The following is a 15725-nucleotide window of genomic DNA, read 5'->3' as shown; positions in this document are numbered from 1 at the left end:
CTCAGTCACAAAATCTCCATAAAGTTGTATTTTTAGAAAAATCATGATTTTTATGGACGCTAATTTCAGACTTGGGTTCGAACTTTAGAAGCAGTTTTTTCAGGTTCTATGGGACCAAACTGGCTGAAATATTGGAATAAAGATAAGAATCGTTATCCAAATCGAACTCAGTCACAAAATCTCCATAAAGTTGTATTTTTAGAAAAACCATCTTTTTTATGGAGGCTAATTTGAGACTTAGGTACGAACTTTAGAAGCAGTTTTCTCAGGTTCGATGCAACCAAACTGGCTGAAATTTTGAAATAGTGATAAGAATCGCTATCCAAATCGAATTCAGTCACAAAATCTCCATAAAGTTCTCTTTTTAGAAAAACCATCATTTTTATGGAGCTTTTCCAGCCATGGGATCCGACTTTGGAAGCAGTTTTCTCAGGTCGTATGGGACTAAATTGGCTGAAATTAAGGAAAAGTGATAAGAAGCATGGGACAAATCGAAATCAGTTACAAATCTCCATAAAGTTGTATTTTTAGAAAAATTATGATTTTTATGGACGCACATTTCAGACTTGGGTTCGAACTTTGAAAGCAGTTTTCTCAGGTTTTATGGGACCAAACGGGCTGAAATATTGGAATAGTGATAAGAATCGTTAACCAAATCGAACTCAGTCACAAAATCTTCATAAAGTTTAATTTTAAGAAAAACCATCTTTTTTATGGAGCCTAATTTCAGCCTTGGGTTCAAACTTGGGAAGCAGTTTTCTCAGGTTCTATGGGACCAAACTGGCTGAAATTTTCTAATATTGATAAGAATCGCTAACCAAATTGAATTCAGTCACAAAATCTCCATAAAGTTGTATTTTTAGAAAATTTTTAATTTTTTTGGACGCTAATTTCAGATAAAATAAAATAAAATACTTTTTTGTTTTAAAACCACGATATTTATTAATTTAAGAACCGATGATGCTTAAGTAAAGCGAAACCGGTCGGTTCTTAAATTAATAAATATCGTGGTTTTAAAACAAAAAAGTATTTTATTTTATTAAATATGTCAAACCACAAAGTGATTGCTTTCTACAATAATAGCTAATTTCAGACTTGGGTTCGAACTTTGGAAGCAGTTTTCTCAGGTTCTTTGGGACCAAATTGGCTGAAATTTAGGAAAAGTGATAAGAAGCATGGTACAAATCGAAATCAGTCACAAAATCTCCATAAAATTGTATTTTTAGAAAAATTATTATTTTTATGGACGCTTATTTCAGACTTGGGGTCGAAATTTGGAAGCAGTTTTCTCAGGTTCTATGGGACCAAACTGGCTGAAATTTTGTAATAGTGATAAGAATCGCAATCAAAATCGAACTCAGTCACAAAATCTCCATAAAGTCGTATTTTTAGAAAAATTATGATTTTTATGGACGCTAATTTCAGACTTGGGTTCGAACTTTAGAAGCAGTTTTCTCAGGTTCTATGCGACCAAACTGGCTGAAATTTCGAAATAGTCATAAGAATCGCTAACCAAATTGAATTCAGTCACAAAATCTCCATAAAATTTTATTTTAAGAAAAATTATTATTTTGATGGACGCTAATTTCAGACTTGGGTTCAAACTTTTGAAGCAGTTTTGTCAGGTTCTATGGACCAAATTGGCTGAAATTTAGGAAAAGTTATTAGAAGCATGGTACAAATCGAAATCAGTCATAAAATCTCCATAAAAATGTATTTTTAGAAAAATTATGATTTTTAGTGACGCAAATTTCAGACTTGGGTTCGAACTTTGCAAGCAGTTTTCTCATGTTTTAAGGGACCAAACGGGCTGAAATATTGGAATAGTGATAAGAATCGTTATCCAAATCGAACTCAGTCAAAAAATTCTCATAAAGTTGTCTTTTTAGAAAAACCATCTTTTTTATGGAGCCTTATTTCAGCCTTGGGTTCGAACTTTGTAAGCAGTTTTCTCAGGTTGTATGGGACTAAATTGGCTGAAATTAAGGAAAAGTGATAAGAAGCATGGTACAAATCGAAATCAGTTACAAATCTCCATAAAGTTGTATTTTTAGAAAAATTATGATTTTTATGGACGCTAATTTCAGACTTGGGTTCGAAATTTAGAAGCAGTTTTCTCAGGTTCTATGCGACCAAACTGGCTGAAATTTCGAAATAGTCATAAGAATCGCTAACCAAATTGAATTCAGTCACAAAATCTCCATAAAATTTTATTTTAAGAAAAATTATTATTTTGATGGACGCTAATTTCAGACTTGGGTTCGAACTTTTGAAGCAGTTTTGTCAGGTTCTATGGACCAAATAGGCTGAAATTTAGGAAAAAGGATAAGAAGCATGGTACAAATCGAAATCATTCACAAAATCTCCATAAAGTTGTATTTTTAGAAAAATTATGATTTTTAGTGACCCAAATTTCAGACTTGGGTTCGAACTTTGCAAGCAGTTTTCTCAGGTTTTAAGGGACCAAACGGGCTGAAATATTGGAATAGTGATAAGAATCGTTATCCAAATCGAACTCAGTCACAAAATCTTCATAAAGTTGTCTTTTTAGAAAAACCATCTTTTTTATGGAGCCTAATTCCAGCCTTGGGTTCCAACTTTGTAAGCAGTTTTCTCAGGTTGTATGGGACTAAATTGGCTGAAATTAAGGAAAAGTGATAAGAAGCATGGTACAAATCGAAATCAGTTACAAATCTCCATAAAGTTGTATTTTTAGAAAAATTATGATTTTTATGGACGCTAATTTCAGACTTGGGTTCGAACTTTAGAAGCAGTTTTCTTAGGTTCTATGGGACCAAACTGGCTGAAATATTGGAATAGTGATAAGAATCGATATCCAAATTGAACTCAGTCACAAAATCTCCATAAAGTTGTATTTTTAGAAAAATCATGATTTTTATGGACGCTAATTTCAGACTTGGGTTCGAACTTTAGAAGCAGTTTTTTCAGGTTCTATGGGACCAAACTGGCTGAAATATTGGAATAAAGATAAGAATCGTTATCCAAATCGAACTCAGTCACAAAATCTCCATAAAGTTGTATTTTTAGAAAAACCATCTTTTTTATGGAGGCTAATTTGAGACTTAGGTACGAACTTAAGAAGCAGTTTTCTCAGGTTCTATGCAACCAAACTGGCTGAAATTTTGAAATAGTGATTTTTATGGACGCACGTTTCAGACTTGGGTTCGAACTTTGAAAGCAGTTTTCTTTATGGGACCAAACGGGCTGAAATATTGGAATAGTGATAAGAATCGTTAACCAAATCGAACTCAGTCACAAAATCTTCATAAAGTTGTCTTTTTAGAAAAACCATCTTTTTTATGGAGCCTAATTCCAGCCTTGGGTTCCAACTTTGTAAGCAGTTTTCTCAGGTTGTATGGGACTAAATTGGCTGAAATTAAGGAAAAGTGATAAGAAGCATGGTACAAATCGAAATCAGTTACAAATCTCCATAAAGTTGTATTTTTAGAAAAATTATGATTTTTATGGACGCTAATTTCAGACTTGGGTTCGAAATTTAGAAGCAGTTTTCTCAGGTTCTATGCGACCAAACTGGCTGAAATTTCGAAATAGTCATAAGAATCGCTAACCAAATTGAATTCAGTCACAAAATCTCCATAAAATTTTATTTTAAGAAAAATTATTATTTTGATGGACGCTAATTTCAGACTTGGGTTCGAACTTTTGAAGCAGTTTTGTCAGGTTCTATGGACCAAATAGGCTGAAATTTAGGAAAAAGGATAAGAAGCATGGTACAAATCGAAATCATTCACAAAATCTCCATAAAGTTGTATTTTTAGAAAAATTATGATTTTTAGTGACCCAAATTTCAGACTTGGGTTCGAACTTTGCAAGCAGTTTTCTCAGGTTTTAAGGGACCAAACGGGCTGAAATATTGGAATAGTGATAAGAATCGTTATCCAAATCGAACTCAGTCACAAAATCTTCATAAAGTTGTCGTTTTAGAAAAACCATCTTTTTTATGGAGCCTAATTCCAGCCTTGGGTTCCAACTTTGTAAGCAGTTTTCTCAGGTTGTATGGGACTAAATTGGCTGAAATTAAGGAAAAGTGATAAGAAGCATGGTACAAATCGAAATCAGTTACAAATCTCCATAAAGTTGTATTTTTAGAAAAATTATGATTTTTATGGACGCTAATTTCAGACTTGGGTTCGAACTTTAGAAGCAGTTTTCTTAGGTTCTATGGGACCAAACTGGCTGAAATATTGGAATAGTGATAAGAATCGATATCCAAATTGAACTCAGTCACAAAATCTCCATAAAGTTGTATTTTTAGAAAAATCATGATTTTTATGGACGCTAATTTCAGACTTGGGTTCGAACTTTAGAAGCAGTTTTTTCAGGTTCTATGGGACCAAACTGGCTGAAATATTGGAATAAAGATAAGAATCGTTATCCAAATCGAACTCAGTCACAAAATCTCCATAAAGTTGTATTTTTAGAAAAACCATCTTTTTTATGGAGGCTAATTTGAGACTTAGGTACGAACTTAAGAAGCAGTTTTCTCAGGTTCTATGCAACCAAACTGGCTGAAATTTTGAAATAGTGATTTTTATGGACGCACGTTTCAGACTTGGGTTCGAACTTTGAAAGCAGTTTTCTTTATGGGACCAAACGGGCTGAAATATTGGAATAGTGATAAGAATCGTTAACCAAATCGAACTCAGTCACAAAATCTTCATAAAGTTTAATTTTAAGAAAAACCATCTTTTTTATGGAGCCTAATTTCAGCCTTGGGTTCAAACTTGGGAAGCAGTTTTCTCAGGTTCTATGGGACCAAACTGGCTGAAATTTTCTAATATTGATAAGAATCGCTAACCAAATTGAATTCAGTCACAAAATCTCCATAAAGTTGTATTTTTAGAAAATTTTTAATTTTTTTGGACGCTAATTTCAGATAAAATAAAATAAAATACTTTTTTGTTTTAAAACCACGATATTTATTAATTTAAGAACCGACCGGTTTCGCTTTACTTAAGCATCATCAGGGTACAAATTAATACTAGTATTAATTTGTACCCTGATGATGCTTAAGTAAAGCGAAACCGGTCGGTTCTTAAATTAATAAATATCGTGGTTTTAAAACAAAAAAGTATTTTATTTTATTAAATATGTCAAACCACAAAGTGATTGCTTTCTACAATAATAGCTAATTTCAGACTTGGGTTCGAACTTTGGAAGCAGTTTTCTCAGGTTCTATGGGACCAAATTGGCTGAAATTTAGGAAAAGTGATAAGAAGCATGGTACAAATCGAAATCAGTCACAAAATCTCCATAAAATTGTATTTTTAGAAAAATTATTATTTTTATGGACCCTTATTTCAGACTTGGGGTCGAAATTTGGAAGCAGTTTTCTCAGGTTCTATGGGACCAAACTGGCTGAAATTTTGTAATAGTGATAAGAATCGCAATCAAAATCGAACTCAGTCACAAAATCTCCATAAAGTCGTATTTTTAGAAAAATTATGATTTTTATGGACGCTTATTTCAGACTTGGGTTCGAACTTTAGAAGCAGTTTTCTCAGGTTCTATGCGACCAAACTGGCTGAAATTTCGAAATAGTCATAAGAATCGCTAACCAAATACAATTCAGTCACAAAATCTCCATAAAATTTTATTTTAAGAAAAATTATTATTTTGATGGACGCTAATTTCAGACTTGGGTTCGAACTTTTGAAGCAGTTTTGTCAGGTTCTATGGACCAAATTGGCTGAAATTTAGGAAAAGTTATTAGAAGCATGGTACAAATCGAAATCAGTCATAAAATCTCCATAAAAATGTATTTTTAGAAAAATTATGATTTTTAGTGACGCAAATTTCAGACTTGGGTTCGAACTTTGCAAGCAGTTTTCTCAGGTTTTAAGGGACCAAACGGGCTGAAATATTGGAATAGTGATAAGAATCGTTATCCAAATCGAACTCAGTCAAAAAATTCTCATAAAGTTGTCTTTTTAGAAAAACCATCTTTTTTATGGAGCCTTATTTCAGCCTTGGGTTCGAACTTTGTAAGCAGTTTTCTCAGGTTGTATGGGACTAAATTGGCTGAAATTAAGGAAAAGTGATAAGAAGCATGGTACAAATCGAAATCAGTTACAAATCTCCATAAAGTTGTATTTTTAGAAAAATTATGATTTTTATGGACGCTAATTTCAGACTTGGGTTCGAAATTTAGAAGCAGTTTTGTCAGGTTCTATGGACCAAACTGGCTGAAATTTCGAAATAGTCATAAGAATCGCTAACCAAATTGAATTCAGTCACAAAATCTCCATAAAATTTTATTTTAAGAAAAATTATTATTTTGAAGGACGCTAATTTCAGACTTGGGTTCGAACTTTTGAAGCAGTTTTGTCAGGTTCTATGGACCAAATAGGCTGAAATTTAGGAAAAAGGATAAGAAGCATGGTACAAATCGAAATCATTCACAAAATCTCCATAAAGTTGTATTTTTAGAAAAATTATGATTTTTAGTGACCCAAATTTCAGACTTGGGTTCGAACTTTGCAAGCAGTTTTCTCAGGTTTTAAGGGACCAAACGGGCTGAAATATTGGAATAGTGATAAGAATCGTTATCCAAATCGAACTCAGTCACAAAATCTTCATAAAGTTGTCTTTTTAGAAAAACCATCTTTTTTATGGAGCCTAATTCCAGCCTTGGGTTCCAACTTTGTAAGCAGTTTTCTCAGGTTGTATGGGACTAAATTGGCTGAAATTAAGGAAAAGTGATAAGAAGCATGGTACAAATCGAAATCAGTTACAAATCTCCATAAAGTTGTATTTTTAGAAAAATTATGATTTTTATGGACGCTAATTTCAGACTTGGGTTCGAACTTTAGAAGCAGTTTTCTTAGGTTCTATGGGACCAAACTGGCTGAAATATTGGAATAGTGATAAGAATCGATATCCAAATTGAACTCAGTCACAAAATCTCCATAAAGTTGTATTTTTAGAAAAATCATGATTTTTATGGACGCTAATTTCAGACTTGAGTTCGAACTTTAGAAGCAGTTTTTTCAGGTTCTATGGGACCAAACTGGCTGAAATATTGGAATAAAGATAAGAATCGTTATCCAAATCGAACTCAGTCACAAAATCTCCATAAAGTTGTATTTTTAGAAAAACCATCTTTTTTATGGAGGCTAATTTGAGACTTAGGTACGAACTTTAGAAGCAGTTTTCTCAGGTTCTATGCAACCAAACTGGCTGAAATTTTGAAATAGTGATAAGAATCGCTATCCAAATCGAATTCAGTCTCAAAATCTCCATAAAGTTCTCTTTTTAGAAAAACCATCATTTTTATGGAGCTTTTCCAGCCATGGGATCCGACTTTGGAAGCAGTTTTCTCAGGTCGTATGGGACTAAATTGGCTGAAATTAAGGAAAAGTGATAAGAAGCATGGGACAAATCGAAATCAGTTACAAATCTCCATAAAGTTGTATTTTTAGAAAAATTATGATTTTTATGGACGCTTATTTCAGACTTGGGTTCGAAATTTGGAAGCAGTTTTCTCAGGTTCTATGGGACCAAACTGGCTGAAATTTTGTAATAGTGATAAGAATCGCAATCAAAATCGAACTCAGTCACAAAATCTCCATAAAGTCGTATTTTTAGAAAAATTATGATTTTTATGGACGCTAATTTCAGACTTGGGTTCGAAATTTAGAAGCAGTTTTCTCAGGTTCTATGCGACCAAACTGGCTGAAATAATGGAATAGTCTTAAGAGGGTTCCACTGTAAACAGGGTGTATCGGCACGTACCCGACAAACTTTAACCAGCTATTCCTTAGCATATTTGGAGTAAAAAATCTTATGTGCACTTTGCTGTCCGGTAACGTTTTTTTTTAATAAAAAAATTATTATTCATATTTTCACCACATGTCACCACTGTTTTATCCTTTGTCAAAGTTCGAAAACCCATCTGGCAAATATTTTATTCGAATTCCGTTGAATAATGCACGTGTGTGCCTATATTGGTGCACTTCTACAATCACAACGAAATGGCACGGCACCATTCGTCTCATTTTTAACTATTATTATTTAGTGTGTGCGAAAGAGCGAAGACGATCTTCGACATACTTGCTTATAACAGCTGTTGAACACAAAACTCAATTCCAATGACAGTGATGTAGTGTGGAAATTTAATTTTTTTTTGTTTTTAATTGAAAAAAAATGCTACCGGACAGCAAAGTGCCCATAACATTTTTTACTCCAAATATGCTAAGGAATAGCTGGTTAAAGTTTGTCGGGTTAGTGCCGATACACCCTGTATAATTTAAAAAATCTAATATTATAATAAAATTAATACGTACTACATAATTCTAAAATTTCAGTAAATAATATTTTTGCTACCCACCATTTATACGTATTTCATAACTAGGTTACAATTTTGTAGGTTATTTTTTTGTTTTTCATCATTTGTATGGATTTAAATAAATAATTTTTAAAAGTAAATAAGTAATATTTTTTCTTTGTTTTGTTACCCAACATTTAAAAAGGTAAATGCCCGTAAATGAGCAATATTTCAAGGCACTGTCTGGAGAATTTGAACAATTCTTAAAATTTTAGCGTTCATTTTCGGGTTCTGTGAAAGACTTATTCAAGTTCTGTTTTTATATCATTGTAGGCTAGTTGCTTGACAAAACTGAAATTATCACAGAACTTGAAAATGAACGTTGAAATTTGATGAATTGTTCAGATTCTCCGAAACAACCCGTCCTAAGGGCGAGTTGTTTCGGAAAAAATCACGTGTGAAAAAGTCATCACAACGTCAATCCACTCAATTTTCCATAAATTGGGTTGTTTCATCGTCCGTCAAGAGAAAATTCAACGAAATATTCATGAAAATGTGATAATAATAATAATAACTTAAATAATCAACTTATAAAGGTAAGAAAATAGTAATACCGGGCATTTCAATTAAAAGAGGAATTTTTCAAGGAGACTCATTGAGTCCTCTTTGGTTTTGCTTAGCATTGAATCCTCTATCTAAAATGTTAATTAAAAGCAAGTTTGGAATAAAAGTTAAGGGTAATACAGGGGAGAGTAGTACAATTTCGCATTTATTATTTATGGATGACATAAAATTATTTTCGAATTCTGAACAAAATTTAGAGAAAATGATTGAGGTAGTTAAAAACTTTTCAGATGATATCAAAATGACTTTTGGTTTAGATAAATGTAGAACGATCCATATAGAGAAAGGCAAAATTGTAGATGGGGACGAGAGTATATTTAGAAATTTCCAAATTACTAGTATGAAAAGGGATGAGGTTTATAAATATTTAGGATACCCACAATCAAATAGATTAGACCATACTAGTATTAAAAATGATATTAGGATTAAATTTCAAACTAGGACCAGGAAAATTTTAAAATGCAATCTATCTGCTAAAAATTTAGTAAAAGCAATAAATACTTGGGCAATACCTCTATTAACGTACTCATTTGGCATAATTAAATGGTCTAATACAGATTTAGATAACTTAGAAAGATTAATTAGAACTACGCTAACAAAGTTTAATTGCCATCATCCAAATTCAGCTATAGAACGAGTTAATTTACCTAGAAATTTAGGAGGTAGAGGTATAGTCAAAATAACTTCTTCAAAACATAATCAGGTAGAAATGCTAAGAACTTTTTTCCATAGGAAAGCTCATAGCTCAGAAATGCACAAAATAATTTGCAAGGCAGATAGAAATATTACACCTTTAAATTTATACGATGAGAATGCCAACATTTTTATAAATCCCAACCAGGAATTATTAGATTCCTGGTCAAATAAAATTTTACACGCAAAACACTTCAATTATCTCAACCAAACATATGTTGACAAATTTTCGTCAAACAAATGGTTGAGTATTGGAGAGTTGAGCGCAGAAATAGAAGGATTTATGCTTGCCATTCAGGATAGAGTCATTAATACTAAAAATTATAGAAAGCATATAATCAAAGATACAAATCAAATTGATGATTTGTGTAGAAAATGTTTGGCTTTTCCGGAAACTATAGAACATATTATATCTGGATGTTCTATATTAGCACCGTCCGAGTATACATTTAGGCACAATCAAGTATTAAAAATAATTCACCAAAATTTGGTAATTAAACATAACTTGATTGACTGCCGTAATATAGTACCATATTATGAATACGAACCAAATTCATTTTTAGAAAACGAATTTTATAAAATATATTATGATAAAACTATACTAACAGACCGAACGATTAGTCATAATAGACCCGATATAGTTTTACATGACAAAATTAAAAAAATAACTTATATCATTGATGTCGCTATTCCAAATTCCTGTAACATTCAAAAATCTGTTAATGAAAAAATTAGAAAATACACAGATTTAGGAAACGAAATAAAAAGAATTTGGCATTCTCAGACTATAAAAATATTACCATTCGTTATTTCGGCTACTGGCATTATACCTAGCTCTCTCATTAAAAATTTAGGCGTATTAGATCTATCAAAAAATTAATATATAAAGATGCAAAAGTCGGTCATTTTGAATACATGTAGGATAACGAAAGATTTTTTAAATATTTATGTTGAGGGATCAGTAGGATTTATAGGCCCTGTTAGAAGTACTACCGAGCCGAACCCTCTGATATGAATATATCTGGAGTCGGTGAATTTTTTTTCCCATTTGATCTCTGGTGAGTTGACGTGTTGTTGTTCTGGTATTGTTTTGTATTTATTTTACTTATATAATGCACTTGCATAGTGTTGATTGACTAGCTGATCATTTGTGGAAAAGTGAGTGGAAGGGTTTAGTTTTTCCTATGGGGAAGATTTAACCCGGACAACAAAATCGGAAGCATAAAAAAATACAAATAATATATAATGATAGGTTTTCACTTAAACATAAAATTATAATAACAGACTAAGGGTCCAGTACCCATGGGCAAAAATACAAAAGATAAAATAAAATTCAAATAAAATCGGATATGAGAATACAAGTAAATTACAATATACCCCATTAGAGCTCGCTCTATGTAGCGGACTTCTGTATCCTTATGCAAGCTGCAAGCGAAGGTTTAACTCAACAACTTTTCCACAACTAAAGCGAATTCCACTCTAGAATCTGGAAAGAAACGATGTAAAAGAGTTATTAATAAATACAATTTTTTGGTTTATGCAAACATGATAAAGATTGTGTAAGTAGATACTTAAATATAAAGACCTATGTGAAATTGAAATCAAATCAAATGCAGAGTTATACGATTTGTCCAAATAAACTTAACTTTCTCACTGATAATTATTTTTTTCAAATTTGTCAGGCAGGTAGGTGGTACCATAATATTGAAAAAAAATGCAAATACAAAAGTCCAGATAAATACGAAAATTTTACATTAAAAAAGCAATCAAACCATTAAAACGGACATCATCTTGAAACGGAACATGCTAACAAATTTTACAGACAGAAGAAATGCAAAAGATCGAGTTAAATAGGCTACGTTTAGTCAATCACTTTGAATTATATAACCTTCGAAAGTTATTCCAATAAATAGATGATTTATTTATTTATTTTATTGATACATGATTTAGAGAGTACATGTGGTTTTTTATGATATTTCACCCTCCATGCTGGGGATGACCCTGTGTTATGGCGGGTGAATTTTACAGTTTGCGGACATAGAATCTATACATTACCATAATATAAAATAGAGAAATTAGAAAAATGAGGTTATAGCTAGTTTGGGTTGCAAAAAGAGGATAGAGAAGTTAGAGAATTATAAGAAGATGAAAAATTTGAGAAATTATCAGTAAATAGATCACATTCATTCAAGACTTGTAGAAAAGTCAACCAGTGTCGAATATAAATGAAAAAATCGTATGGGTATAATTGATACACTATCTGAGCTACAAATATATTGAGGTAGAACATTTTTAAAATAAAAAAAATATAGCAGCAAAAAATGAATTATTTTATGAAAAAAATTATAACTACATAAATAAATAGAAATATGAGACTTAAAAAAAATCGGAAAAATAATCAGGTCTCCTAGCTCAGTGGAAGAGTGTTGGTTTATGTGGAACGAGCTACCGGCATCTGTTTTTCGGGATTTGATAAGAGGTTTTCTATCCATCAAGTCTTTGCGAATACATACGTAGCTACTTCCATATACAACTGCGCGAACAAGAATGTATAAACTATTAATTAAAATGAAATTTGTTGGTATTGTTGCTACTGGTTCTGTTTCTCCCACATTCATACCACCACACCGACTTACATCCCTACATCTCTTCATCCGTATAGCCCAACATACTTAAGTACAGTGGCGGCTCGAGCACTTCTTCGATGGTGTGTACTGACATTTTTTACATGTAGTGTACTGAAATCTCACTTCCCGGAGATTATAATATAAGATATTTTAAACTGAAATGTTCATAGACGAGTCATGCACTCATCGATACATAGACAATGTTTGGTCGACGCGTGCACCTAATCAGACGCCTAAACACAAAATAAATTAAAATTTATATGTTTGTGCTCACATAATATAGTAAAATAAAAATAACGCAATAACTTGCAAGATTATCATCCATTTGATTTCCGTCGCTCGAAACTACGTAACTTTCTTGCAAATTATTATAAGCAATAAATAATTAGTCGCTTGAAATATAATAATAATTTTTATTTTTTTGGAATAACTTTATTGAGTAAAACCTCAAATTGTAATATTTAATTATTGAAGACAATATTAGCGATTTCAAATGAAGACAATGTTTATAGTTCTTATTCGAAGTATGATACAGTTAAATGTGACCGAAGGGGATAGGGTCCCATTAGCTCAGTCGTAAAGAGCGGTGCCCCGGCGAGGCAAGGGTCCTGGGTTCGAGTCCTAGATGTGACCGTATCCTTTTCTGATTTTTCTACTTAAGATTTTCGTTTAGAAATCGCTAATATTGTCTTAAATAATTAAATAATAATAATAATTTGATGACTTGTATAAATGCAAAATCACCTCAAGGGCGCTCCATTCAAATTGAAAATATCTCCCGAGTAAAAATAAATGCCGCCGACGGGAATTGAACCCGCACCTTCTGATGTCCGGTCAGGTGCTCTGAACCACTGATCTACGTCGGCTTATTTTACACGCCAAATAATTCAATATGTACTAGGACTTCAATCAACAATTACTGATTTTTTCACCTGTAATCAACAAACTTTATTTTTAAAAGGAAGGTGCGGGTTCAATTCCCGTCGATGGCATTTATTTTTACTCAGGAGATATTTTCAATTTGTATGGATATTTCACGCGATTAATTATTGCTAATATAAATTTGTTATTTTTTGTGCTATGCATAAGAAATCTTGTCTTATAAACTGATGTTTATCATAAAAAATAGTAACTTTCTTGAACTAAACAAACGGTTCACAAGTACGGCAGTAGGGGATTTAATCAAAACCTTTTATATCTAGGAGGTCTTGATTTAACGGACTTTCCCCACGGCATTTGAAATTTGCGAAACAATCGCAAATAAAATACCCAAATGTCTGAAGTGACATCTCGGATTATCCCCTCTTCACGCTACGTTATGTGAACTGAGAAATGCAACAACGGACGCGCGCATCGGTTGGTCGCTTGTCGCTGGTTCTAGTTACAGACGTGGCGCGGAGCGGTTGCATTTCACTTGAAAATATTATATTTCTATAAATATTAATTGCTTTTATGTTTGTAGAATTCATTTATTTACATGTAGACAAAGCATCGAATGTTTTTTTTATTCTTTTAGTAGGTTTCTGGAATATCTGGTGGGGTTTGTCCCACCGCACGGTGTGCCGAATCCCAATCTAGCTCCCCTTTAATACAAAATTGGTGTATTTCAAATATTTTTTAAATATTCAGCATTGAGTTGTTAAATATCCCAGGTAGATAAAACTGCAAAATATTTTTATTTTTATTGCCTTTGGGGTAGGTTTGATCACATTTAAAGTCCATTGTACTTGAGCCGCCGCGCTGTACCCCAATAAACAGTCTGTTTTGAACGTCTGCGCTGAATGGTTGTGGTTTATTTGTGTGAAATTTTATTATTTTTCTGTGAAATGGAGGCGACAAATCAAGGTATGCATTAATTTTTTTCATCGTGTTAGACCGTTTATATTTTCCAGATTGCATGTAAGATTTAATCAAAAATAACATAAAGCAATATTTATTCATTTATCTGGTTTCAAAAGTTTACATGGTCTGAAAGTTTATTTCTATGCATTTCTATGATTCCAAAAAAATTTTGTCGTAAAGTTGACTCATCTTTATTTCATTTGGTTAAAAATTTTTCTGCATCTGTTTGCGTTTTCATGCCATTTCTTCACATTCCAGTGATACAGCCATCAATTTCTAACCGAACGATATTCGATATTTGGTTACGAAACCCGAAGGAAGACCGAGCAAACAAGATATTACGTCATGTTATTCGACATTTTGGTTTTGTAGATCCTACTGACGATATTTTGAAATCACTTTAACATTCGATTAGTGTAGTGACCATTGGAATTCACATGCGTTGGAAGAAAAGTGGAAGACATGCTCATAAATTTGTGAACAATTATTCCGTTTGGCTCAACAAAGACATTAATTTTAGTGATATTGTTTATGGTGCAATACCTTCTTGTAGTTACAATACAACGTTAAACGTTACAAGTGCTTCCAGACGCGGTCGCCCAAAAAAACTTTTTGGGGATTGTTGCGAAAAAACCACAGCAAAAGAAGTGAAAAAATCCTTCAGTTCTCCAACAAAACACAAATATCCATGGTGGCTCAAGCATCTCTACGGGCTTCTGGTAAAAAAAATGCTGCTTCAATGGTGGGCAAAATATTTTCATCATCGCCGCGATATGCCACAAAAATAAAAAATAAAATAATATACCTTGTTCCACACAAGCAACATTGACGGCAAATCAAGCCCTGTCTTTGATCGTAAATGCTAAGTTAACTACTAATCAATATAAACTTATTAGGAAACAGGCAAGAGAACTAAATAGTCCACTTTATCCTTCATATTATTTAGTTAAAAAGGCTAAAACTGCTTGCTATCCTGACCCTGATACAAGGAAGACTTCCCGGATTGACACGAATATGGACCTCTTGCATATATTGCTAATTTCGTCAGATCCACTAATATCCAGTTTGCGGAAATCACCCAATGGAAAAAGTACGAGATTCTCACCAGATGTGTTGGCATTGCTGTCAACTCCATCCGCTCCTTTGAGATCCGAGACTACTTTATCAGAAGAAAGTGACGACCGGGAATCTGATTGATACCAAAATACACAGATAGGTAAATATTTACATAAATATTATACTAAAACAATTAAGTTTTTGTAGGTACAAACAATATTTAAATTGATGCCTGCCAGTGTAAAAAATAATTAGAAATTTATTATTACACAAAACTCCTTCTTTTTAAACTACATTTAAAATGACGTAAGACTCGAAACATGCTAACTTGTTCACAAAAACGACAATGGAGTAGAAGGGTAAATTATTGAAAGGACAAAAATATTCTAACGTGTATTAATATTAGTATAGTACTTAAAGCGGTGCCTACACTGCCTACCTATATAATATTTTAAGTAATTTTTTTTCTTAAACACTTTCACATTTAATTACCTTCAAAATGACGGAGGTTATAAGGCTATAAGTATCTTATGTTGTTCAATTGAAATTGGAGTATTGGGAAGATTTTTTATTGA

This window comes from Hesperophylax consimilis, chromosome 31 (assembly GCF_061612785.1).
Source record: "Hesperophylax consimilis isolate HC1 chromosome 31, BYU_Hcon_1.0, whole genome shotgun sequence".
In the NCBI taxonomy this organism is placed as follows: Eukaryota; Metazoa; Arthropoda; class Insecta; order Trichoptera; family Limnephilidae; genus Hesperophylax; species Hesperophylax consimilis.
Note: the sequence above shows the minus strand (reverse complement) of the source record.